General features: G+C 38.3%; 1 pseudogene across 1 annotated transcript in view; it reads left to right on the top strand.

The window, feature by feature from the left end:
* The window catches only part of LOC110215695 (large ribosomal subunit protein eL22 pseudogene), a 50,708-nt pseudogene that overhangs the window by 3,428 nt on the left and 21,242 nt on the right, over positions 1-26,038 (top strand). Inside the window, exon 3 of the transcript XR_013486141.1 lies at positions 13,534-13,615. The product of XR_013486141.1 is annotated as a large ribosomal subunit protein eL22 pseudogene (transcript). The remainder of the gene's footprint in view (positions 1-13,533; positions 13,616-26,038) is intronic.

Below are 26,038 nucleotides of genomic sequence, written 5' to 3' on the forward strand. Positions count from 1 at the left end.
TTATGGGTGTCAGGGAGAAGTATGGGTACATATTTGGTGTCTACAGAGTCAAGAACACCTGCCTAGAGATTTTGGTGCTTACCCCGCTTTGGTAGGCTGCCATGTCTGGGAGAGGCTGTTTCTCTTTTTCTTGATCGATTTTGTATTTTCATTTATTTATTTATTTATTTTGGTGAGAGATGGGGAGGCGGGGTCTGAATCTATGATTTTATTTTTGTAGACAGCTCTTTATGTGTAAACTGCCCTTCCTCAATGCAGTTGGATGAGGCATCTGTAAATTACAGATTTACAGCATGGATGGCGGCACTGAAAATTGAAGAGGTCTGGTTAGTCCCACAGGTAGTATCTGTTAGAAGCAGGACTTCTTGATGCTTCAGGTAAGCCCTCTGTCCTTTATGCCAGCCTGACTCTTTGGCACCCTTTGTAGAGCTCCTGGTAAGAGCTCTTGTTTTCCTGGCCCCAGAATGGCTGCCCCGCCTTCTGTATTGTGGTAGCAGGAAGGAGGAGGGTCCAATATGTTTGTGTGGAAATCGACTGTGGAATGTTTCTTTTGCTAGAGAATCCAAAAGGAGACTAGGAGGTCGATGTGGTGGTGTCTTTGGTAATGAAGATATATTTAGTGTCTGACATTTTATTTGCATAGTTTAATCCAGTTGTACATGAGTTTCTCCAAAGAGAAAAGAAATTGCTACTGGGGAATAATATAAGGTGACTTTTCATTGTCTTTTGGACTTCAAATTATATTGCAATCAATGTTCCCTATGTGTAAATCCTTAATTCTAAAAGAAAAAGTATAGCTTGAAAGAACATAATAATAGTAATAGTAAAAGGTAGCGTTTATATAACAACTACTATATGCCAGCCACAGCAGTGCTAAGTGCTTTAGAATGGTCTCATTTGATCATCACAACAGCACTGAGGAGTAGGTATTATTATTATCCCCATTTTGCAGATGATGAAACTGAAGCAAACAGAGATGAAGTGACTTGCCCAGGATCACAAGTGTTTGAGGCAGCATTTGAACTCAGGTCTTCCTGACTCCAGGCCCAGCTCTCTATGCACTGCCCCTTCTAGTTGTCTTTGAGTTTTGTGCTTTTTGACTTTGGTTGGCACCAGTATGATGTCAATTCAATGTTTTACACATACATCTACATGATTTACCAGTATTAAAGATTGAATGGTAAGGAAACATGGTACAGAGAATTTTAAACTTGGAGTCAGGAAGATCTGAGTTCCAATTCTGTCTCAGATACTTGCTAGCTCTCTGACCATGGGCACATCTTTCTGAACTTCTGTCAGCTCTATTGTATGAGATGAGAAGTTATAGGTGGGATACAATCTGTAGTAGAAGGAGGTCTACAAACCCAAAATCTTTTTTGCATCACTTTCATTAACATCGTCATTGTCCTTATCATTATCCTCATCTTTGTCGTCCCAGTTCAGCTTTAATTAGACAAACATTTATCAAGTGCCTGCTATGGAGACACAAAGACAAAAACGAAATAGTGTCTTCCTTTAGAAGCTTACATTCTACTGGGAATGACAGTGGGTGAACATAACCTGGACATAGATTAGTAGGTGACATACAAGTCTCTAGAGATGTGGAGTAGGGTCAGCAAACTCCTGTATAGACACTCAGTTACCATTACCATCAGTTGGAAGGGACCTCAGCAGTCACATCTACCCTAGCCCAACCTATAAATGAAAGGTATCATCACTATAACATACCTGATAAATCAAGCCTCTGCTTGAAGATTTGGGTCAAAATTTAATTGTTAGTATGGTGGGAGTAGGTCACCAAACTCCTGTATAGACACTCGGTGTAACAAACCTTTACCATCAGTATTGATGGAAAGATCATAATAACAAAACCAGCTGCTTGTTTGAATCCCTTTTTCCCTAGTAGAGCTAGGTCCTTTGGTTTTGAAGTAGAAACTGAAGCAGGTTATATAGAGAGAAGGCTTCATGAATCTACAGAAGAAATGGAAACAGGACAGAAATATAGTCAGTCTATTGCTGCTTTGACCAAGAGACTTTCTTCTTTAGAACTTGCCTCTTTTAGCAAGTCCAAGATCAAATTCAAATTTTAAGACCTTGTTTGTGGGAATGACCTGCTGTGGAAATAATTTACTTAGATTTTAGTAGAACTTTTGATAAAATATTTCATGCCATTCTTGTAGAAAAGATGGAGAGCTATTGATTAGATTATAATATGATCTAATTAACCAATTGGATGGCTGGGTTAAAAAAAAAGATTAGTTGATAGTGGATCAACATCAATATGGCAGGAGTCTCCAGGGGAATGAATACCCTAGGGATCTGTTGCTTGGTTCTGGGTTGTTTAACATTTTTTTTCAATGACTTGAATAAAGGTATAGATAGACTCATCAAATCTAATCTAATTATAGAAAGCTGTAAGGAATAGTTAACACACTGGCTCACAGGAACCAAAAGGATCTTGATGGGCTAGATCAGTGGCATCAAACTCAATTAGAAACAGGGGCCACTAAATGATACATAAGGATCCCTGCAGGCTACATATTGACTTGGAAAGCCACATATCACCATTATCTACATTCTATTGTATTTTGTTATTTTAAAAAAAAATTTTGTTATTTTGTTTTGTTATTTTGTTAAATATTTTTCCAATTACATCAGACAATGTCTTTGACACCTCTGGGCTACATTACTGGGAAAAATCTAATAAGATGAAATTCATTAGAGATAAATATAAAGTCATGCACTTGGGTTTAAAAAAATTCAGAAGTATGAGATGAGGAAGACATGGTTGAACATTCATTATTATGAAAAAGATTTGAGGGTTTTGGTGGACCATAAGCTCCATATAAGTCATCAGTGTGCTGAAGCAGACAGAAAAGCTAGTATGATATATTGGGCTGCGTTAAGAGAAACTGAGCCTGTAGGAATAGGGAGTTGCTAACCCCACTGTTCTTTATCCTCATCGGATTTTATCTTGGGTACTGTGTTCAGTTCTCAACTCCATGGCCTAAGAAAGACACTGAAAAGCTGCAGAGTGTCTGGAGGAGGATGACCAGGATGGGAATGCTCTTGAGTTAAGGTCCTATCAAGATTGGATCAATTGAAGGAACTAGGGATGTTTAGCTTGGAAACAGGGTTGGGGGTTGAGTGAGGACACACAAATTTGTCTTCAAGTATTTGAAGGGCTGTCGTGTGAAGGATTAGGCTGCTTCTGTCTGGTCTCAGAGGTCAAAGCCAGAAACAATGGCAGGAGGCAGAGAAGAGTCAAAATTAAGTTTGTCAAGGAAAACTTCTTAACAATTAAATTTTGACCCAAATCTTCAAGCAGAGGCTTGATTTATCGGGTATGTTATAGTGAGGACACACTTCATTTATAGGTTGGACTAGGTAGATGTGACTGCCGAGGTCCTTTCCAACACTCAAACTCTATTTAACTGTCTAAAAGATTATACCTTGGAAAACCAGGTTTTCAATTGCTTCCAACATGCTTTACCTCTAGAAATTGCCTCGAACTTGTTGTGTATTTCCCTTTATATTTACCCACTGTCTCTCCCAATAGAATGTAAGCCCCTTGAGGGTAGGAGCAGTCTCATTTTTTCCATTTGGAGCCACACTGCTCAGCACAGGACCTGACACCTAGTAGGCAAATTCATTATATTGATGGGTTCCACTGGAGATTGACACAACTTCCAAAGCAGGACTACAGGACGGTGGTACAGGGACGAGGGAAAAGGTTGCAGGAGAATCAGGCTCCAGTCTTTAAAAACACCTTTTCCCAGATGGAACAATGGAGCAACACGACCTCTTATGGCTGTGAACTGGTGTAGTTCTTCTGCTTCATGAATCAACAACCACGCTGCACTTTTAGGTTTGCATGGCAAAGTATTTCTTATTGTTAGAGACGCAACAGAAGGCAGAAGCAGTTTCTTTCCACCTCCCCTCTGCCTCAACCTCCCCCCCCTTCATGTTTTGAGATTACAAGGAGGGAAGGGGGAACAAAAGCTCTTTTACTGCTACAAGGACCCAGTCTTTTCAGTTGCTTCTACTAGAGACTAGTTGTCATCTTTCTTAGTCTTTCCTGCCCTTGCACAAGGGTATAGGACCTGAAATACGAGTCTGGTCTTGTGATTGTGAAATAAGACAATGACAGGAAGACTTGCATTGTTTGTGCTACATCTGTATCACAGGAGTTCTCAACTGAGCAGTCAGAGGCTGTTTGCTAAGTCTAAGAGCCTGATTAGTCACATATCTACCTCTGGCATACGTGCTGTCATTCAGGCCTAATGATTCTATCAGTATGCTTTGTTAGTAATTGATTTCTAATAATATCATTGACCAATAAGGAATAAGCCAAGAAACATAAAGAAGTAGCAGCAGTAGTAGCAGTACTAGCAGTAGCAGCAACAGCAGCAGCAATAGTAACAGTAGTAGTAGCAGCACTAGCAGTAGTAGCAGTAGTAGAAGTAGCAGCAGTAGCAGCACAGTAGTGGTGGTGGTAGTAGTAGTAGTAGTAGTAGTAATAGTAGTTATTTGGGTAATGGTGTCTGGACCTCTGATTTTATTGGTGCAGGGTAGTCTTGATGTAGAAGTTTTCCCATCCAATTTAGATTGGCAGCTTCTCTGCAACCATACTCTTAGAGAATTGTTTGGGGTGGGGGTGGGGTGCTGAGAAGTTAAATGACTTCCTCTTGGGACACACATCAGTGTTGTGTTAGAGGCAGGATTTGAATCCAGGCCTTCTTGACTCCCAGGCCAGCTTGCTCTCCAGTATGCCTCACTCTCAGATGATAACCTCATGAACTGCCAGATGTTCATTAAAATTAATAAATAAAAATCTACAAACAATAATATTAGCAGATAGGGACTGGACCTATGATTTTACTGTTACAGGGAGCTCCCAGGTGGGGAAACTCTTGTGAAGAATGCAGTGTCAAATTCAAGGGGCAGCTGGGTGATGCAGTGGATAGAGTGCTGGGCCTGGAGTCAGGAAGACCTGAGTTCAAATCTGGCCTCAGACATTTACTAGCTGTGTGACCTTAGGCAAGACACTTAACTCTGTTTGCCTCAGTTTCCTCATCTGTAAAATGAGCCAGAGAAGGAAATCGAAAACTACTCCATTATCTTTGCCAAGAAAACCCCAAATGGGGTCATGGAGAGTCAGACGTAAGTGAAATGATTTAACACCAAAACAACAAGTCAAATTCAAATCGAAATAGGGCCCCTAAACCATACCTAATAATTCCTTCAGGCCACCTATTGACTTAGAAAACCATATGTTAATATTATCTTTGTTTTATTTGTTTTATTGTTTTGTTAAATATTTCACAATTATACTTTAATATGGTTTGAGCTGCATGCAGCCCATAGGATGGTTGTTCGATACCTCTGGTTTAGAGCCCTAGAGATTAGGTGTTTTGCCCAGGTCACACAGGCAGTAGGTATGAGAGAAGGTTTTATTTGAACCTAGGGCTTCCTGGCCAGCTCTTTAACCATTTGCAGTAGGAGTTCTTAATCTGGGATCAATTAACTTATTTAAAAAACCATTTTAATAATTAAATTTCAATATAATTGGTTTCCTTTATAACTGCACGTATTTTATTTTATGCACTTAAAAACAAGCTCAATATGATCTCACACCTATTAGATTGACCAATAGGATGGAAAAAGAGAATGACAAATGAGGGGATATGGGAAAAATGAGACATTAATGCATTGTTGGTGGAGTTGTGAATTGATTCAATCATTCCATAGAGCAATTTGGAACTATGCCCAAAGGGATATAAAACTGTATATACCTTTTGACCTAACAGTGCCACTACTAGCTCTGTATCCAAAAAGAGATAAAAAACAAAATGGAAAAGGACCTGTATGTATGGAAATATTTGTAGCAGCTCTTTTCTGGTGGCAGGGAGTTAGGAGTTGGGAGGACACGCATCAATCGGGGAATGGCTAGAGAAATTGTGCTATGGGATTGTGACGGAATACTATTGTGCTATAAGAAATGATGAACAGGACACTTTCAAAAAAAACCTGGAAAAACTTACATGAGCTGATGCAAAGTGATACGTACTATGTACAAAGTAACAGCAATATTGTAAGATGAATACCTGTGAACGTCTTAGCTATTCTCAGCAATAAAATGATCCAAGACAAATCTGAAGACTTATGATGAAAAATGCTATCCATCCCCAGAGAAAGAACTGATGGTGGTTGAATATAGATTGAAACATATTTTTTACTTTATTTTTCTTGAGGTTTTTTTTTTTGGTCTGTGTTTTATTTCATAACATGACTAATATAGAAATATATTTTGCATGACTACACATGTATAACTTATATTGAATTGCTTGCTTTCTCAATGAGGGGGGTGGGGAGGGAGGAAAGGAGAGAATTTGGAACTTAAGATTTTAAAAACAAATGTTAAAAATTGTTTTTACACATAATTGGGGGAAAATAAAATACTAAATAAGTAAAAAAAAAACAGCTCAGAATGGAGGGTAGTAAAATTCAAAGCAGGGACCCATTCATGGGTTTCATCAGACTGCCAGAGGAGTCCCAGACACAAAAAAAGGTGAAGAAGCCCTGTACTGCAAAGGAAAGAACAGAATTCTTGAGTCTAGAGAGAACTGGTTTACTTTTTTGCTTCGCCTCTCAAAAAACTGAGAGGAGGGAAATAGCCTAGATGTGTACATAGGGATGATTGGTCATTGAGGCATGGTGATGGCACATTTCCCCTCTGTGGGGATACTGTACAGCCAGGTTCTTGTTTGGCCTCAAAAAAGAAGAGAAATGATACAATTCCTTTAGTGAGTGCACAGCCTTAGAGGTGAGGCTGAGTCCAGAGGGGACATTGCTGGTCTGGCCACAATCACTCAGATCCATCAAATTGGCATCAGAGGGCAGGGGCACACACCACTTGCCTTCACCATCACCTCTATCACCATAAATGGCTAAAGCCTTCGGGAGGCAGATTGCAGCAGATAAACAGTAATTTCAGGTAGAGCATGCTTCCTCATCATGGATGGACCTCCCTGGTTTCCTGCTCCTGTTGTGGCCTCTTGGGTTTTGGAATTCCCCTCAAACCCTAGGTGTTTGCCCCAGCCTGGCCTCAGGGTTGCATTCACTTGTACCCTGAGTTGGACCCTACACCCCTTTTTTTAGGAAAGCATTTTTTATTGGCCTTTGTGGATGGTTGTCCTCATCACTGGTGTGTGACAGCACTCCCTTCACCACCTTCAACTTTCTTAATTTAAAATAAAAATAAAAATTTGAACAAATTTGAAAATTCCAATATACATTAAAAAAAGATTGTGTGTGAAACCATGAATTATATTTTCTACTCAATCATAAGATCATAGATCTAAAACTTAAAGGGATTCTAAGAGCCTTCTGGTCTAATCTTCCCATTTTACAGATAAGTTAATTGAGGCCTAAGAGCAGTTAAACGATTTGCCTGAAGTCACACAAGTAATAAGCATTAGAGATAGGATCTGAACACAGGTACTCTGACTGTGTTCTTTCTGCTTTCTCGCACCACTGGGATGTCTTAAATGTGTCATGCAGCCCAGATCCCCAGTTGGAGGACAATAGCTCCAATCTATTTGTTTGAGGTTGATGTGACTTGATTATGAAAGTGTGGTCTTTTATATGGGGGAATGGGGGAGGAGACATCATCCTGTGATTTCACTGGTGTGGAAGGCTCCCAGTGAGGAAATTTTCTCTACCAATGTAGATCAGCAACTGTTTTGTAATGTTTGGAATTAGGGGGTTGCCTGGGGCATTGAGGGGTTGAGTGATTTGCCCAGGTTCACAAGCCAATATTGACAGAGGTGGGATTTGAACCCAGGTTTTCCTGACCTCAAAGTCAACTCTCTAATTGCTACAGTGTGCTGCTTCTTATGGGTCTTAGTTTAAGAACTCAAGCTGGCAATTAAAAAAATTAGTTTCTACATAGTAGCGAATCTTTGCTGATGTTTATTAAATGCGTATTTGCCATTTAATAATGCAGTCTCAAAGTTTTTAAGCTTAAAAAAATAAAGGAGAAACTTGAACATGAATGTGTCAAAACAAATAGGACCTGAGTTCACTGTGCAACCTTGGGCAAATCACTTAAACTTTCTAAGCCTCAGTTTCCTCATCTGGAAAATGAAGTCATTGGACTAGGGGACCTCCGAGGTCTATGATCCCAGAATCCTTTGAGGACAGAATCAAAGTCATAATGAAAAAGGAAAATTCTAAGTTTACCTGAAATCCTAGAGTGTTATCTGGTCTTCATAGGAGGGAGAATTTTGAAAGAAGAGAGTGTTTTCAATAAGTAAGTTTGCTTTATGTACACCTTGCTTTTCAAAGTACAGGGCTTTTTCTTTCCAGAAATGTACTCTCCAAAGCTGAATCATATTAATCCCTGAAGGCAAGTATGTGAACTAACCACAGGAAAGATCACGTTCACTCCTGCAAAGTAGTCCAAGTGGCATTATATTAATGAAAAGCATTTGTTTAAGAGTTTAAGGACTGCTGACTTCACAAGTTACTTATTTGACTCATTTAGGAAACAATCCTACTTTCAGGAGTTTAGTTGGACCCAAATTCTGCAGACTTTCTCTAAGATTCCTGTATAACCAAAGTAATTGAGAAGCCATTTTTATCAATTGTTTGTGTGTCATGCTCTTAGGCTCTTGCTATTGTCTATTCTGAGCTAGTATTAAGGGGTCTCATAGCCTTTTCCTCATGTTTCCTTGGGGATATGGTGGCCCTTCCTATTTTCAGTTAAGTTTCAGTCAGTACTCTAGGTGAGTCAAGAGGTCTACGATGGTGATAGTAAAAGTGGCACTTTGAAGAACTGGCCATCCGTATGTCCACCCAGCTCTATTGATATCCTATGCAGGGCTTGAATACGCAAAGACCCCAGTTTAGTGTAAGCTCTCTGAGGGCAGGGACTACTTCTAAGCACCTAGGTGCTTAATAAATTCTTATTGGATTGGATTGGATTGAGCTGAAGAATAAAGGATGTGTTTAAATCTTGCTTTTGCCCTGCACAGACATGATGGATAACTGTTTGGTGGTTCAAATTTTTTCTGGAACAATACAGCTTGTAACTTATAATCTATGAGACTACATATTAATCCCTGCTACCATTTTCAGGTAGGGCACCAGCATCATTAGCCTGCAGAGATGTTCAGTGTCTCCTTGGTGTTGGAGAAGAACTTGCTGGTAAAACAGTGATTCCCTCATGATCACGTTGGAGACTTGTCTCAAGTCCAGAATTTTTACATTATTTGTACATTTGAGAAAATTGCCAGGGAACATTCTTTTTAGAAGAGATATGATGACAGGTAGGAGAAGGGGACTGGTATAGAAGAAAGTCTCAACATGTTATCATCTTCCATTTAAGGGCTCTCCTTTTGAAACATCTATGGGGTTCATCTCGGGGGAAAAAAACACTTCAAAATGACCTGAGGAATCTCTCTTAATTGACAGTTGGTCTTTAAACACTTCAACATAAGGCCTTTCCTTGTGTAACAAGAGGGGATTAAACTCCACTGATGGGGTGAGGTGGGAGTTTGACAATGATAGAAATTCTCATTTCTTCTCAGTGGCCTCTTTCATTTGGCAGGTTCCCTATTCTGGAACTGGGAGTAAATCAGTAAAGCATGATCTGAGGATTTGGGGAGATTGGAAGGATCCCCATCTCTCTTGGAAAGAAGACATTCATTCCATTCTGTGGGGGGGATAAATGTGATTAAGACTGGTGAATTCCTCCATTAATGTAGCTGTTATCTAGTAGTTGAAAAGACAAAATTCAAAGCATAACACCCCTTTGGCAACAGGCCCTTCTTGGAGCCTTTCCTACTGTGCTTAGGTTTAGCAGTGCAGTTAATGGAAATGGGGAATCTCGGTGGGGGACTCTCCCATCACCTGTTGATAGATTAGAAGAGGGGGTTGAATTTGTTCCCTCGTTCTTAAAGCTCTCTCATTATAGCATGTCTTTTCTTGAAATCTCTCCTGACATTGTTCTCTTTTATCTTTCTCTTTCCATGTTGGCCTTTTCTTCTGAATAGACTTTTCTTCAGAATTGACTAAGCCCGACTGACCTTCTTATTGTTCCTCACACACAACCCTCCATCTCTATCTCTGTGCCTTTGTACTGGCTGTCCCTCCATGCATGGAGTATGCTTCCTCCTGAACTCTGTCTCTTAGAATACCTTGCTTCTTTCAAAATTCAGCCCACCTTTCTACATGACACCTTTCCTGATTTTCCCAGATGCTACCCTTCACTATCCCCCCTCCCTACATTACCCTGTTTTCACTTTGTATATAATTTTATGTATATGTTCTCTTTACTAATATAATGTAAACTCCTTGAGGACAAGACTGCTTCACTGTGGTCTTTGTATCTCTAGCCTCTAGCTCAGGGCCTGGCATAAAAAAAATACTTGCTTCCTTCAATAGGATTGGACTTGTTTTCTAAATACATTTGTCCAAAGTCAGAGATTGGAATATGTAGATGAAATAAATATGAAAATAAGATTAAATGTTTGAGAGACACTTAACATACTGGAGTTGGGTAGGAAAGAAAGTGGAGAGACCTAGGCACCTGATAGAGTACAATGAGTTATGTGACTGTGAGATACTCCCTTGGTATTAGATGAAGGCTCATTGTTAAATGATTTATTCTCTAATCATAAGTAAAGATGGGTAGTATAGGTACATAGGTATTAAGCACAGTTGAACCTTAGGAGGCCGTGTTACCCCAAGCAAACTTAAGATCCCAAGCCTAAGATATAAGTTTGAGGTTTTAAAGAACTGGAAAGTCTTCCTTCCTTCCTTCACTTCCTCCCTCCCTCCTTCCATCTCTCTTTCCTTCCTTTCTCTCACTCTTTCCTTCCTTTCTCTCACTCTTTCCTTCCTTTCTCTCACTCTTTCTTTCTTTCTTTCTTTCTTTCTTTCTTTCTTTCTTTCTTTCTTTCTTTCTTTCTTTCCTTCCTTTCCTTCCTTTCTTTCTCTCTTTTTCCCTCTCTCTCTCTTTCTTTCTTTCTTTCTCTCTTTCTTTCTTTCTTTCTTTCTTTCTTTCTTTCTTTCTTTCTTTCTTTCTTTCCTTCTCCTTCCTTCCTTCTTTCTTCTCTCTTTTTCCCTCTCTCTCCTTCTTTCTTCTCTCTTTTTTCTTTTCTTTCTTCTTTCTTCTTCTTTCTTTCTTTCTTTCTTTCTCTCTTTCTTTCTCTTCTTTCTCTTTCTCTTTTCTTTCTCTCTTTCTCTCTTTTCTTTCTCTCTTCTTTCTCTCTCTCTTCTTCTCTCTCTCTTCTCTCTCTCTTTCTCTCTCTCTCTTTCCTTCTTCTTTCCTTCTTTCTTTCTTCTTTCTTTCTTCTTTCTTTCTTTCTTTCTTTCTTCTTTCTTTCTTTCTTTCTTTCTTTCTTTCTTTCTTTCTTTCTTTCTTTCTTTCTCTTTTTTCTTTCCCTTACCGTTAAAAGGTATGCCATCTCACCTGTTTCAAGGGATGCTCTCTTCCTGCCCTACCCGTCCCATTCTTCTGCCTCCTATGTACTCCTTCTTTCTCCTTCTTGCATTGAGATTGTGAGCACTGTAATGGTTTCTACTGCACATATGGTTTTGAGCAGCGCCCAGTATAGTACCTTCCACACAGTAAGCACTCAATAAATTCTGGTTGAATTATATTGAATTGAGAATAGAAGGGGTTCAGGATGATGAACTACTCTGGGGCCATGGAGAATTTTCTTCATTTGCCAATCCAGTCATTAGGTCTAGGGTCAATGGGAGAAGAATAAATCTTATGATTGCATTAAGCAAGCATTTGGGGAATGTTACACCAAGGAGATGTTTAGTAACCCAAATAGAACTAAAGCAATGATATGAGTCTTCCAAAGCTAAGTGTTCTAACAGGCTAATTAATGGCGTATTTGAGAGTTCTGAGATATTTTAGGCTCAGGGCTGTTTCCATCAGCTTTCAAAAGATATGTTTTACTTGCTGGTTGCTTTTTTGGAATTTCTTGATGATGTGAGATCAAGGTTTCAGTGACTCTTATTTGCATTAGAGGGGGGTAATGGAATCCTTAGTACATCTGCATCATGTTTTCTACTTTATACATGTGATATTTATAAATGATTCTCTGGCTCTTTTTTCTTTTTCCTTTTTCACATTCAAATGAAAGAAAAGTATATGTGTGTGTGTGTGTGTGTGTGTGTGTGTGTGTGTGTGTATTTGCCATCTCACCACATTGAGTTCATTAATTGTCAAATTTACATGATTCTTTGGTTAATTAAAATTTGTAAAGCCCTAGTAATATTGTCCACATCTTGTTTTAACTTGATGAGATGCTTATATAGTTGTGTTAAACCACACACTAATTTTTCTATTAAACAGTATTTCCTAGCCATCTGGGATCAGGCCCATTAGAATGATGTGCTTAGCATAAGAACTAAAGCATCTGGATTTGTTTTCCAAAACCTCACCCACTTGCATGAACATAAATGTGTTTTTTTTTTCTTTTTGAAAGGGGATATAATGCTTTTAAAATCTGGGCAGCTAAGCATAAAAATTGGAAGTTTTCCTCCTCTTTTTCTTTTATGCTACTAAAAATTGTGGGAAAGAGAGAAAAAAGCAAGGTAGAATTAGCAAAGTCTTCTTTGAACTGAGAAATTCTGCAGAAAGTGACCTATCAGGACACTATAAAGTAGTCAGGAGGGTACAAGATTCATGGAAATATTACCTGAAAAGGTGAACATTGGATTGGGAGAATATCACAAAGGTTCTAGCTCTGATCCTACCCCTACCAGCTGTGACCTTTGACAAGTCACTTACCCTCTGATTCTGCGACTACTTTGGGAATGAAGCCAAAGGCTCACGAGTCTGTGGCATGCCTTCCCTTATTATTTTATTTTATCTTATTTTTATTGATATCTCTTGTTATTACATGACCTTTATTTCTGAATGTATCCCACCAACTAGCCATCCTTTGTAACAAAGATTTGAAAAGAAAGAAGGAAAAAGAAAACAATTCAACAAAACCAACCAACAGATCAAACATGTCTGTCCTCTTGAGAGGGAAGGGAAGGCTATTTTCCCAACTCTTCTCTAGTGCCAAACTTGGTCACTATAATTATAAAAACTTCAGATTTTTGTTTTTCTATTTGCATTGCTATAGTCATTGTTTTGTTTTCTTGGGCATGTTTATTTCATTCTGCATCAATTCATATAAGTCTGCTAATGCCTCTCTAAATTATTTGTATTCATTTTTAGTGTGGTAGTATTTCATTATACAGAGTGTTCCAAAGGTTTTAGTGCAGTTTTAAGCCTAGAATATCCTGTATTTATGTACCACAATTTGTCTAGCCATTCCTCAATCAATGGACACTGTGTACAATCCTTTGCTGCCACAAAAAGTGCTACTATGAAAATTTTGGTGAAACCAGAACTTTTCTTCTGGTCTTTGACCTACTTGGATTATTTACTTCCCTTTGGGATCTCTGGGTCAAAAGGTGTGGACATTTTAGTTAGTTTTTTTTCTTTTTAATACACAGGCTTACCTTGGAGTTATTGTGGGTTTGGTTCCAGACCACTGCAATGAAGCAAATGTTGCAATAAAGTGAGTCACATATAAAAGTGAGTACATATAAAAGTTATGTTTACACTATGCTATTGTCTATTATGTGTACAATATATTATGTCTAAAAAACCAATGTGTATATCTTAATTAAAAATACTTTATTGCTAAAAAATTCTAATCATCACCTGAGCCTTCAGTGAGTCGTAATCTTTTTGCTGGTGGAGGGTCTTGCCTCTGTGTTGTTGGCTGCTAACTGAGCAGTATGGTGGTTGCTGAAGGTTGAGGAGGTTGTGGTGATTTCTCAAAATAAGACAACGATGAAGTTTGCTGCTTGATTCTTCCTTTCACTTGAACACTTAGAGGCCATTGTAGAGTTATTATTTGGCCTAATTGTAATATTGCTGTGTCTCAGGGAATAGGGAGGCTCAAGGAGAGGGAGAAGGAGGGGGAACAACAGGTTTGTGGAGCAGTCAGAACGCATACAACATTTATAGATTAAGTTTGCTGTCTGGTATGGGTGTAGTTCGTGGCTCGTCTAAACAATTACAATAGTAGTATCAAAGATCACCGATCACAGATCATTTTAATAGACATAATAATAATGATAAAGTTGGAAATATTACAAGAATTACCAAAATGTGACAAAGCGACATAACGTGAGCACATGCTGTTGGGAAAATGGCCGCTATAGACTTGCTTGATACAGAGTTGCCGTGAACCTCCAATTTGTAAAAAATGCAGTACCTGTGAAGGGCAATAAAGCCAAGTGCAATAAAATGAGGCATGTCTGTAATTCCAAATTTCCTTCCAAATTGATTGGATCAATTCATAGCTCTACCATCTGCATTAGTGTTCAGGTCCTTCACACCTCTTCTAACACTGACTTCCTATCTTTTGTCATCTTTGCCAATTAGCTAGGTGTGAGGTGAAATTTCAGAGTTGCTTTGACTTGCATTTCTCTTACTGGTAATTTGGAGCCATTTTTCATGTGATTTTTAATATGTTGCGATTCTGCCTCTTAGTATTGCTTGTTCTTATCCTTTTGCTGTTGATCTATTGGGATCATAATGTATGGTTTCCGGTATGTCAGACCTGGAGAAGGAAATGGCAAGCCACTCCCGTATCTTTGCCAAGAAAACCCCAAATGGGCTCACGAAGAGTCAGACACGACTGAGACAACTATACAACAAATGTTTTGAACCAGAAATATTTGATGGGAAGATTTTTTTTTTCAATGAAAAGTTTGATCTCCCATTTTTGCAGGCATTTCCTGGCAAGATCTTATCTGGATCTAATAGGAAATCAATGGATTTTAATGGTTTAATTAAAGGAGAGCTCTTGGATGTGTTGGTTCTAATCTGTACTCAGCCCACTGACCTTAACCTGTGGGTAATTTCTGGGCTTGATATAATTTCTTTCTCGAAATTATATCAAGAAATTATAAGAAATACAATTTCTAAGAAATCTAAGAAATTATATAATATATATATATATATCTATAATTACTATATATATAAATTACATGTATATAAATTATATAATCTTAGAAATACAATTTCTAAGAAATCTAAGAAATTATATAATATATATATATAATTACTATATATATAAATTACATGTGTGTAAATTATATAATCTTAGAAATATAATTTCTAAGAAATCTAAAAAATTATATGTTCTTGATATAATAATGTTCTTCCCCCCTTCTTTTTGACTTCAGTAGGACACAGTGGATTTTTGATAAACATCAATAACTGATTGATCAGTAAGTTTCCTTCAGTGTCCATATACCACCTTCTGACTTCCTGGTTACCAGAATCTTCAGTTTGTGCACCTTGAAGCTTTAAGTCTTCCAGAAAGAAAGTACTGGACTATTCCATTTCTAAAGATCATTTTGAAAAGTAACAGGTACTTTGTCACAGACCCCTAAAAATTTCTATCTCCACTATTTGAAAAAAAAAGATACTTCAGAAGTATCACCTTAACAACTCCATGCTGTAACAAATCAGCATTCTCAGGGGTTCATATAGGGGTTGGGCAAGAGGGCCTCCAAGGTCTTTTCCAGTTCTTAGATATTAGAATCTTAGCAATAAACTGATGCTATTGGGGCTTGCCTGTGTGCCTTTGTTCTAGGTACAGTAGAAGTGGTGTGGTACAGTGTGGTCCACGGACCCTTGGGGATTCCTACAATGCTTTCAGGGAGGAGATCAAAACTATTTTTAATAATTGTTGGTGTTCAGTCATTTTTCAGTCATGTCCAACTCTTTGTGACCCCATTTGGGGTTTTCTTGTGAAAGATATTAGAGCAGTTTTCCATTTTCTTCTCCGACTCATTTGACAGATAAGGAAACTGAGGAAAGCAGGGTTAAGTGACTTGGCTAGGGTCACACAGCTAGTAAGTGTCTGAGGCCAGATCTGAACTCGGGAAGATGAGTCTTCCTGACTTCAGGCCTGGTACTCTATCTACTGTACCACCTACATATCCCATTAAAAAATTTTAAATATTGTTTTGAATAATATTAAGATGCTATTTGCTTATAAAAATATTTCTTCTCTTTTTAACTACATATCTAGGTGAGGTCAGGTTTTCTTCAAATACATTAACCAAAATAACATATTACAACAATTTGACAAAAATAAAGTCTATAATCCTTGACGCCTCTTCTCTTGTGTTTTTCCAGGCAAGAGTGGTATAATAGGAAGCCTGTGTTTCTCCAAGTGTTTTATTGAACCTGCATAGCTGTAGCTAGCAATGTTGGGGAATAAACTTGCTACACATTAGAGCTTAAATGCCAACTTCTCCTAGGAAAATAAGACTCCATATTCAGAAAGACGCTTCACCCTCCTCTCCCATCTCCATGATGCTCATGGACGGCAACCTTTAGTTCCCCTTCCTTAATATCCCTCCAGCATTGGAGGGCTTATGCTTGCTCTGTTGTTATTTGCCTTCATTATACTATCATGGTATTCATTGGTGCAACTCTGCAAATGACCAGCCCAGTTTCAGGTGGGTTGGTAGTGGTAGTTTCCTTTGTTATCCTGGTCCTGGGACACTTGCCTATTGGCCACTTCTCATTCTCCACTTATTTCAGCCTGGTCCCTATTAACTTCTGGAGAATAAATAATGCAATCAAGTTCCCTATATAGGCATAGAAGTGGGACAACTAGAACAGCATGTTGTATACGTTATCAGATGTGGCCGTTCTATGAAATGTTTTTTGGGACTGGCTGCTGAACTGGTTTACTTTGGGAGGGTTCAATATACAAGGAACCATCTCTTTACAAGGGAGGATTTTCAATATGAGGATGGGGTGGGGTAGGAAGGAAAGGAATATTTTCATAAATGACTGTGATGTGAAAACAAAAGCTATCAATAAAAGTAATTTTACAAGTGAAAAATGAGTCTATGACTTCATAAAAATAAAGCTGAAGCTTGCAACATTCTTTCTCCTAGCTTCTGAAAAGTTTTATTTAACCCCATATTTGCTAGCATAGCAGATATAAAGGTAAACGAAGGAGGAAGGAAACATGCATTTATTAAGCACCTACCATATGCTAAGTGCTTTCCAATTATTATCTCATTCGATATTCACAACAGCCATGGGAAGTAAGTGCAATTATTATCCCCACTTACATTTGAAGAAACTGAGGCAAACAGAGAGGTTAAGTCACTTGCCTAGGTTCACCCAGCTGCCAGATTTAAATTCAGGTCTTTCTGACTCCAAGTCACCTAGAAGCTGTTAGCAGAGCAAACCTCTGTGCTAGTAAGTAAGTAATTATATACAACATATACATTTAGCTGATGGCGAAATACATATCGGTGACTTGCCAAAAATGATCACTTAAGTGAAAGGTTGGTTCCTCCAGTATAACCCTGATTAGGGGATACCCATAGTAAGGAAAAGGAAGATTGAGGATAACTCAGCAAGAAAGCCTGGGAAGTAATAGTTATGTAGGTAGGGCCTATACCTTGGAGTGGGTGACCTATGGCTATATAAGAACAAGCGTTCCTGGCTTCAAGGCTGTGTACTGGACGAAGAGTAGAAACAGAAATAAGCATCAGCTGTGTTCCTCTGATCCTCTGCAGATCAGGGTCTCAGATTCATCCCAAAGCCCAGCCTTGCATCTGAGTATTCAGGGCAGGGAGGTTTGACCAAGGGAGAGCCTGAACTTCTATCCTTGTGGACCCACAGAGCCTCCAGCTTGCTAACAGCAGATTAGCTGCAGAACAGTCTACTAGAGATCTACTCAGGAGCAAGCCTATGGTTGTGCTACCCAAACCTAAACCAGGGTTGGGAGCTTTCAAAGCTCACACTAGAGAGTAATAGTTCCAGATCAGAGTACTTTAGGTTCATCCATGACCTGACCTGACCCTGTGATCCTCATAGAATACAGCACCAAATACATAGAGAAAACAATAGAGAATACAAAACTGGATCAAATAAGTCTCAGATATCCTGTCTAGAAATATGCAGAGCTTAGCTTTAACATAAAGTCCTCATTCAGGAAGTAAGGCTGGAAGAATGATTAAACAAACAAACAAAATCTTTCCACCATAAAGAGATATTATAGTGATGAGGATGCCAGAAACGCAAATGCAAAGGCTTTATAAAGCCTTAAAGAAAAACATAAAAAAATTTTTTTTAAAGCTAAATAAAAGAAAAAAAGAGAAAAATATAGCTTGGACACAAGTTCAGTGAGAATTCTCAGAAGAAATAAACTAAGAGGTTAAAAAAGAAATTAAAATGATATTCTAATTGAAATGTGAGTGCTAGAAGAAAGAATTAGGAAAGAATTGAATGCCATACAGTAGAGGACAAATACAAAACCAGCAGATTCCTTAAAAATCAGAATGAACTAAACATAAGTTAATGACTCCATAAGACAACATGAAATATTAAAGTCAAAAAATTGAAAAAAAGAAGAAAATATAAGCTATCCCCACTTACATTTGAGGAAACTGAGGCAAACAGAGGTTAAGTGACTTGCCTAGGTTCACTAGTAAGTGTTAGAGATCAGATTTAAATTCAGGTCTTTCTGATTCCAGGAACAAACATATGTAATGTGGATGAACTAGAGTCTTTTTCATTAAGATCAGGGGTAAAGCAAGATCATATATTTATTTCCACTCTTATCATCATCATCATCATCATTAATATGACCCTAGAAATGCTAGCTAATGACTAGAAAAATAAAATGAGGGATAAACATAGGCAAAGAAAAAAACAAAACAATCACTTCTTCCAGTTGACTGAGTGGTTCAAAGAATCCTTCAGAGTCAAAATTTGTTGAAATAGTTAATGACAGTTTTGGCAAAGTTTCTAGAAAAATGTTGGAGGGGCTACAGGAACTCAGTTAAACTGAAATGTTGGTAGAGTTGTGAACTGGTATAGTCATTCGGGAAAGCAATTTGTAATTATGGTTAAAATTTTACAGAACTTTGCATACCACTTGACCCAGCAATACAATTACTAAGACTATGCCTGAAAGAGATCAAAGAAAGAGGAGAGGACTCATATGTACAAAAATATTTATAGCAGTGGTGGCAAAGGACTGGAAACTAATAGGGTGACCATCCATTGGGGAATGGCTGAACAAATTATGGTAAATGAATGTAATTGAATATTATTTTGCTATAAAATGATGAAAAAGGTAATTTCAGAGAAATCTGTGAAGATTTTATGAATTGATGATGAGTTAGCAGAACCAGAACAATTTATACAATAACAACATTTGAAAGATGAACAACTTTAAACAACCTAAGAATTCTGATCAATTCAATAACCAACCTCAATTTGAGAGGACCAATGATGCCACCTGTCTTCTGACAGAGAAGTAATAGACTCAGAATGCAGAATGAGATGTGTATTTTTTGGACTTTTGGACATGACCAATGTGGGAATGCTCTTTGTTTGACTAGGCATATTTATTACTTGGGATTTGTTTTCTTTTTTGTTTTCAAGAGGAGGTGGTGCGAGGAGGGAGAGAAAATAGATGTTTTCAAATGAAAAAAAAACCCTAACCCTAAAAACCACCCCCCCAAAGGTTAAAGGCAGTCCTTCACAAGGGTTATTTCACAGAAGAGGATAATCTTACCACTAGAAAACTGATTGAAAGATATAATCCCATTGTGCTTATTGTTTGTTGACCATAAAAAAATTGTTTTGTCAAAGCAAAATGTACCTTAAAGGCTTTCTTTGAAAAAAAACAAAACAAAAAAGAAAGCTTGCTGCCCATGCAGGCAGTACTGAGGTTTAAACAGAGCAGAAGGAGAAAATCAAAAAGATGAAAAACTCTTCTTTCATATAGTCATTTTTGTTTTAAAGTTACAGTAAATAAAATAATTATTAAAATTACTTGAAAGACATAACTACCAAGGTAACCTTGTTCAATGACCTTTTGATTATTTATATCAAAAAAGGCATAAAAAAGGGAGATGTATTTTCACCACACATGTTCACCATGGAGGAGATTGAGTACAGACTAATGGAGGAGACTGAGTACAGATTTCAACTTGAAATGGATTTCCCTACAGATGGTGTGAACCTCTAGATGTTACTGATTGCATCAATCCCTAAAACATTACACAGTGATAATCGATAACCACTCAAGAGTTAGGACTAACTAATCATAGATAACAAACTGAAGGGATCAAGAATGTCTATTGTCACCTAGAGAGCTGAATCATTACAGTCTATATCCTGGACAGACTTTCCAAAATGGAACCTGAGAGTAGGAGTGATCTAGACTGCCTTTGAGAAATAGCACCATTCTTTTAATGACCTCAAGGCTCTCCCCAAAACAAAAGTCCAATTAAAAATATCAATATCCTTTCCTTGAGGTTGAAGGCCTTTGAATCATGGAACATAGCAATCTCTGAATAATTGAGGTTGAAGATCATCTGAAGGGAATGTATAGTAGATGGGACCTGTCTGCCATATGTTACAAACAAGAAATCGCACAGGTGTTACACTGTACTAGATGTCATCAAAGACAGGTGTGATTGAAAAAGATCAATATATTAACAAACCACATGAATGGATGAAAAGGCATTTATTAAGTGCCTACTTATACGCTAGGCATGGAGATATAATTACAAAAGTGAGATAGTTCCTGCTCTCTGGGAGCTTAATTTCTAACAGAGGAAGGCAACACATATAGAGGAGTGGTGGTCAGGGAGGAGGTTTTGCTCTAGGGAGTCATAGAAATGGCAGGTGGAGCCATAAGGCAGTCAAATGTCATGAAGCAATGATAGCATTGATTTGATTTGTGTTCCCACAGTGAGAGGTAGAAGGGGTTGGGGGAAAGGGAAAGAGATCAAGTAGACATGGACAGATGGCATGATGTTCTAGTTTCTTAGTGAATAAGTGGATGGGATATGAAGCTTGGCCTGAGCCTGGCTAGTTTAGTGGGGTGAATGAGTTTGTAGTCACTCATTATTCAGGTCAGCTCAGCCTTGGGTGGAATATTTAAATTTTTTTAAGAAAAGAATTTATTAAGTATCTATTATGTGTAAAGCACTGAGTAGGTCAGGATAAGGCTAGCTAAGGATAACTGATGGACACCCTTCATACTCCTTAGGTATCTTTACAGTATCAAGAGAGTTTGAAGAAGGCATCCAAAATGTTAGGTGGATCACCCATGGCAAACTTATGGGAGGTCTTAGACAAGAATTGCACAGCACTGGCAGATATGGTTGGGTGGCACCATGCACATGGTGCATTGGGGGGAATGACCACATATTCTAATCACAGATTTGTTGGAATATATTATTTGGTATTAGTAGGTGGAGGCACTTAAAAATCACTTACAAAGCATTTATTGTAAAAATGTTCCCTAAATTATATTTAAAGCAAAAGGTTTTTTTAAAATCACGGGGAAAAGATTCAAAGCCTTTGCTTGTATAGTATTGGCACAATTGTTAGCATATCATAGGCACTTAATAAATTCTTAATAAATTTAATTGGATATCCGCTTTTAGGTTAAGGAACATGACAGCTTAGAAGTGACATTATTGTACCAAAGAAAGGTGATATGTGGTTTTCAAATGTTAAACCATGAATGAGCTCTTGAAGAGAAGTTTGTTTGATGATACCATGAGAAGAGAAAAAAATGGCTTATTTTTAAATGCATCTTTTCAAGCCAATGGGGAACAGATTAGGGCATTGAGAGAAATCCTTGTTAGCTAAAAAACTTCCTTTTCTTTTTAACCAGAGCTGTGCTTTCAACAGTGCAGAAGGCATGAAGAGGAGAAAATTCCTTCTGCCAATGGAGATCAATAACTGCTGTGTACCTTCAGTCTTAAAGAATTGCAGGGATGCCAAGATTAATTGATTTAATTGGGAGAGACAAGACTTGAATCTAGGTCTTCCTTACTCTGAAACCAGCATTTTATCCGTTTTCCTTTAACTGCCTCTCTATGAGAACTGATATACCTACAAAAAGTGTGCGGTTGACTCTCTGCCCATTCCTAATAAGATCAAATCCTTTGAGATAGATGCCATCTTACAGCTACAATACAGGTGAGATTGTGCCAAACTGGTTCACAGAGTTGATAAAAAGAAACAACTCATGAAAATGATACCAGAGTCTTAAGGAAATTCTGAAATATCAGGGGGTACTAAGTTCCAAGGCACCAGGATAGCTTGTAGAGAAGTGGTGTATCCTCTGTCATTCATTCCATGTTCAAGGAACCCAGCCCTTCTTTTCCTTCTTCCAGGAACTTCCATGCCAGGTCCAAAGGAGATCAATCTCATCTTTCATAAATTCTATCTTTTTATAGCTAAAGCACTCACTAATCCCAAACCAGCTTAAGGAATTAGAAGGGGATCTCAAACCCTTTTGCCCATGAGGCTGTTATTATTGCATCTGCAGCTGGCGCTTGGCTGGCTTACTCACCTACTTCATTCTCATTGGAATGTCAGCTCCTATTCCACTCTGACTGTCCTTTACAGAACACCATCTGCTGCCCCTTCTTCCCTCTGCGTGTGGAGTTGCTTAGTATAGTCATAGGCAGTGGGGGAGAGGCATGAGGGTGTTAACAAGCATCACCCAGTGCCAGATGTCCATGGCTCATGTTGGAGCAGACTGTTCTTAACCAATCCTGAAATCCCACAGAACAGTGAAATGGATATCTCCTCCTTCTCCTCCCCCCTGGCTCTCATACAGCACTCACTTTCCGGTGAACATGCTTGGTCCATTTGGGGCTTACAAATTTGTCAAAAGTACGAAACAACCCTTCTATTTGCAATAATTTTTGAGCAGCTTGTGCTGTGGGATATGGCAGCTGTTTTAGGTTGTCTTTATAAGACTCATCATAAAGTTGTTGTTTTTTTTTCCCCCTTGGGCTTCCATAATGAGAGGCCACTATCTGGAAGGCAGAACTGGGAATAATATTAAAGGGTGGTGGTACTGTAAAATGATGGGGTGGAGGAAGATGGGTGGCTGATCAAGCCACTCTGCTACAGAGTGGGGGCTAGGTACTATTAGAGGGTGCATGATAGAGGTTTGAGATACTCTAGTGTAATTGATAGCCTCATTTTCTGATGCCTTGATGTTTTCCTTCCCAACAGTTTCTCTAGTCTTTGCCCTATACCCTGGAGCTGATCTTGTCTTCTTTTTTCCTTGTCTCTTCCATCCTGCATCCTTTGAGACCCTGGCTACTGAGCTACCTCTCTCACTCCCGCAAACCTGTCTTCTTCTCCTATCTCTCCACTAAGGTTTGCTATCCAGGCCCCTGTTCAGCTGTCCTGCCTATCTGTCTCCACCACAGACTTCTCAGAGGCCTCATGACTCTTAGGCATATCGACTTAGATCAGAACTAGACTGGATCTTGGGGATCATTTAGTCTAGGAGTTCTTAAGCTGGGGTCTGTAAACTTATTTTTAAAAAATTTGGTAACCATAGTGTGTCCCAAAAATCTTAGTGCAATTTTAAGTTTCAGCAGCTTAAAACTGAACTAAGCCTTTTGGAAATCCTGTATTTCAATGTGATTGCCTTCCTTTGCAAGGCTATGTATTTTATTTTATGCATGTAAAAACATGATTCTGAGAAGGGGTCCGTAGGCTTCGCCAGATGAGCAGAGGAGTCCATGACACAAAAGATTTTAAGAGTCCCTGAGCTAGTCTATGTCCTTTACCTTTTCCTACATTCTATTGATGTCCTAAGTGTGGAAATTCCATAGGTTTCATGCCTCAGCAGTCCTCAAGTTCAGGCAGAAAGAAGACTCTACAAAGAGTCTCCAAAATTATTTTCACCTGGTAGTTCTGGAACTTCAGTGGCCGATTCATCTATAGTTGGTCACAACTATAACTTAGCACAGTGCTTGGCACATAGATATTTAATAGCTAATATTTATATAGTACTTTAAGGTATTCCGAGTGCTTTACACATATTTTATCCTTACAAAAGCCCTGGGAGTTAGGTGTTACTATCATCCCCATGTTATTATAGATGAAGAAATGGAGGCACAGAGATGTTAAGTGACTTGGCCAGGGCCACACAGCTAGCAAGTTTCTGAAATTAGATATGAACTCAGGTTTTCTTGTCTCTAGGTACATCATTTTGTTGACTTGACTTGAAGTATGACTTCTAGGTAAGTTAAGTCAACCAGCATTAGTCAACTGCCCACTATGTGCCAAGCACTGAGGATACAAAGAAAGGCAAAAAACCATTGCTGCTTTTAAGTATCTCATAGCTCATTGGAGGTGAAAACATACAAAGAACTATGTATAAATAAGCTATAGACAGGATAAATTGGGGTATAGCCTCAGAGGGAAGGCACTAATATTAAGGAGGCCTGAGAAAGGTAGGAAGGAGCAAGGTTTTGAAGAGCTTTAAAAGCCAAATAGAAGATCATATATTTGATCCTGAAGGCAATAGGGAGCCACTGGAGTTTACTGAATACTTACTGGAGAGACATGATTAAGATTAATGAGCATTAGGTAGCCCCTTTGGCAAGTAGAGACAAGAAAATAATGTATACATATACTATATATATATATATACACACACACATATATGTGTATGTATGAAATACACACATACAATGATTACAACAATGTAAATGGAAAGAACAACCACAAAATTATCCAAAGGGAATATTGCAGAATTATATAGAACAGCCATGGCTCCCAGGAAGAGATATGAAAAGAGACCCTGAGCTTCTCCTTTGCAGAGATGAGAGGTCCACAAGTAATATGCTGCACATATTTTCGACTTTTTTGATATACTTTTTCTTTAAAAATATTGTTATAGGGGCAGCTAGATGGCACCAGCCCTGAAGTCAGGAGGACCTGAGTTCAAATCCGGCCTCAGACCAAACACTTGACACTTACTAGCTGTGTGACTCTGGGAAAGTCACTTAACCCCAGTTGCTTAAAAAAAATATTGTTATATAAAATGGTTCTGGGAGTAGGATGGAGAAGAATAGTGATTTTGATGACTAAAAAAGGTATCAATTATATTTAAAAAAAGACATGAAATGATTGAAGTAAAGTCAGTACTACCAAGTTTTAGGCTGTAAGGTTAGACTGGTGTGGTAAATGGTCAAACTGCTTTAGTATGATTGTTTTGTGTTGGTTTTTTATGCCAGCTTAGTGATGATGCTTAGCCAAGAAGATCAATCTGTGACCTAGATATCTCATGAGAGTCCAATGTGATTGGAATGGAATGTGAATTATTATAGGATGGAAGGCTCAGATTCTGATGGAGTGAAAAGAGCCCTCTAGACTAAGTTTGGAGACTTCTATCACAGACTTACCCTGTGGCCCTAGGCAAGTGATTTGACCTCCTTTGTAAAATAAGGGTATTGATTTAGTTGGTTCCTTGGCTCTGTTCCAATTCTAAAGTTCCAAGGATTTTTATTGTATTGTATTTTCATAGTATACAATTCCAACATTTACTGATGACTTTAATGGGATCATAGGCTTTATAGATGTAAGGAAACCTAGAGACTTTTGAACCTGACTAGAAGATGACTTTATATTTTTCCCTGTTAAATTTCATTTTATCAGATCTGGTCCATTGTGAGCTTCTGTGGAGATCTTTTCAGATTCTTGCTTTGTCCTTTAACATGTTAACTGAATCATCCCAGTTTCATGTTGCTTGCAGAGTTGCTAACTATGCTGCTATCTATGCCTTCATTCAAGGAATTGATCCCAATGTTGATTCATGTAGGGTGAGAGAAGACCCTCTGGGATCTTACCTCCCTCTAAGTCAAAATTGACCATAGATGCTCACTGAATAGCTACCCTCTTCTAATTCAGGGATTTCTGCAGAGGAGCATATCTTCTTAATATACAATGTTCTTCCATGGCTCCCCATTCCTTTTTTTTTTTAACCTATTCTGTTCTTTTTGAACAAACCATATTTGAGTTAGGAAATCAAATTTATGTTCTTGCTTTAGGAGTTTTCATTTGCTTGGTTTGTTACCCCTGCTTTGTCAATTTGTGCATGGACATCTGAGGCTATGGATTTTA

This window comes from Phascolarctos cinereus, unplaced genomic scaffold, assembly GCF_003287225.1.
Source record: "Phascolarctos cinereus isolate Bilbo 61053 unplaced genomic scaffold, phaCin_HiC Scaffold_4;HRSCAF=312, whole genome shotgun sequence".
Lineage (NCBI taxonomy): Eukaryota > Metazoa > Chordata > Mammalia > Diprotodontia > Phascolarctidae > Phascolarctos > Phascolarctos cinereus.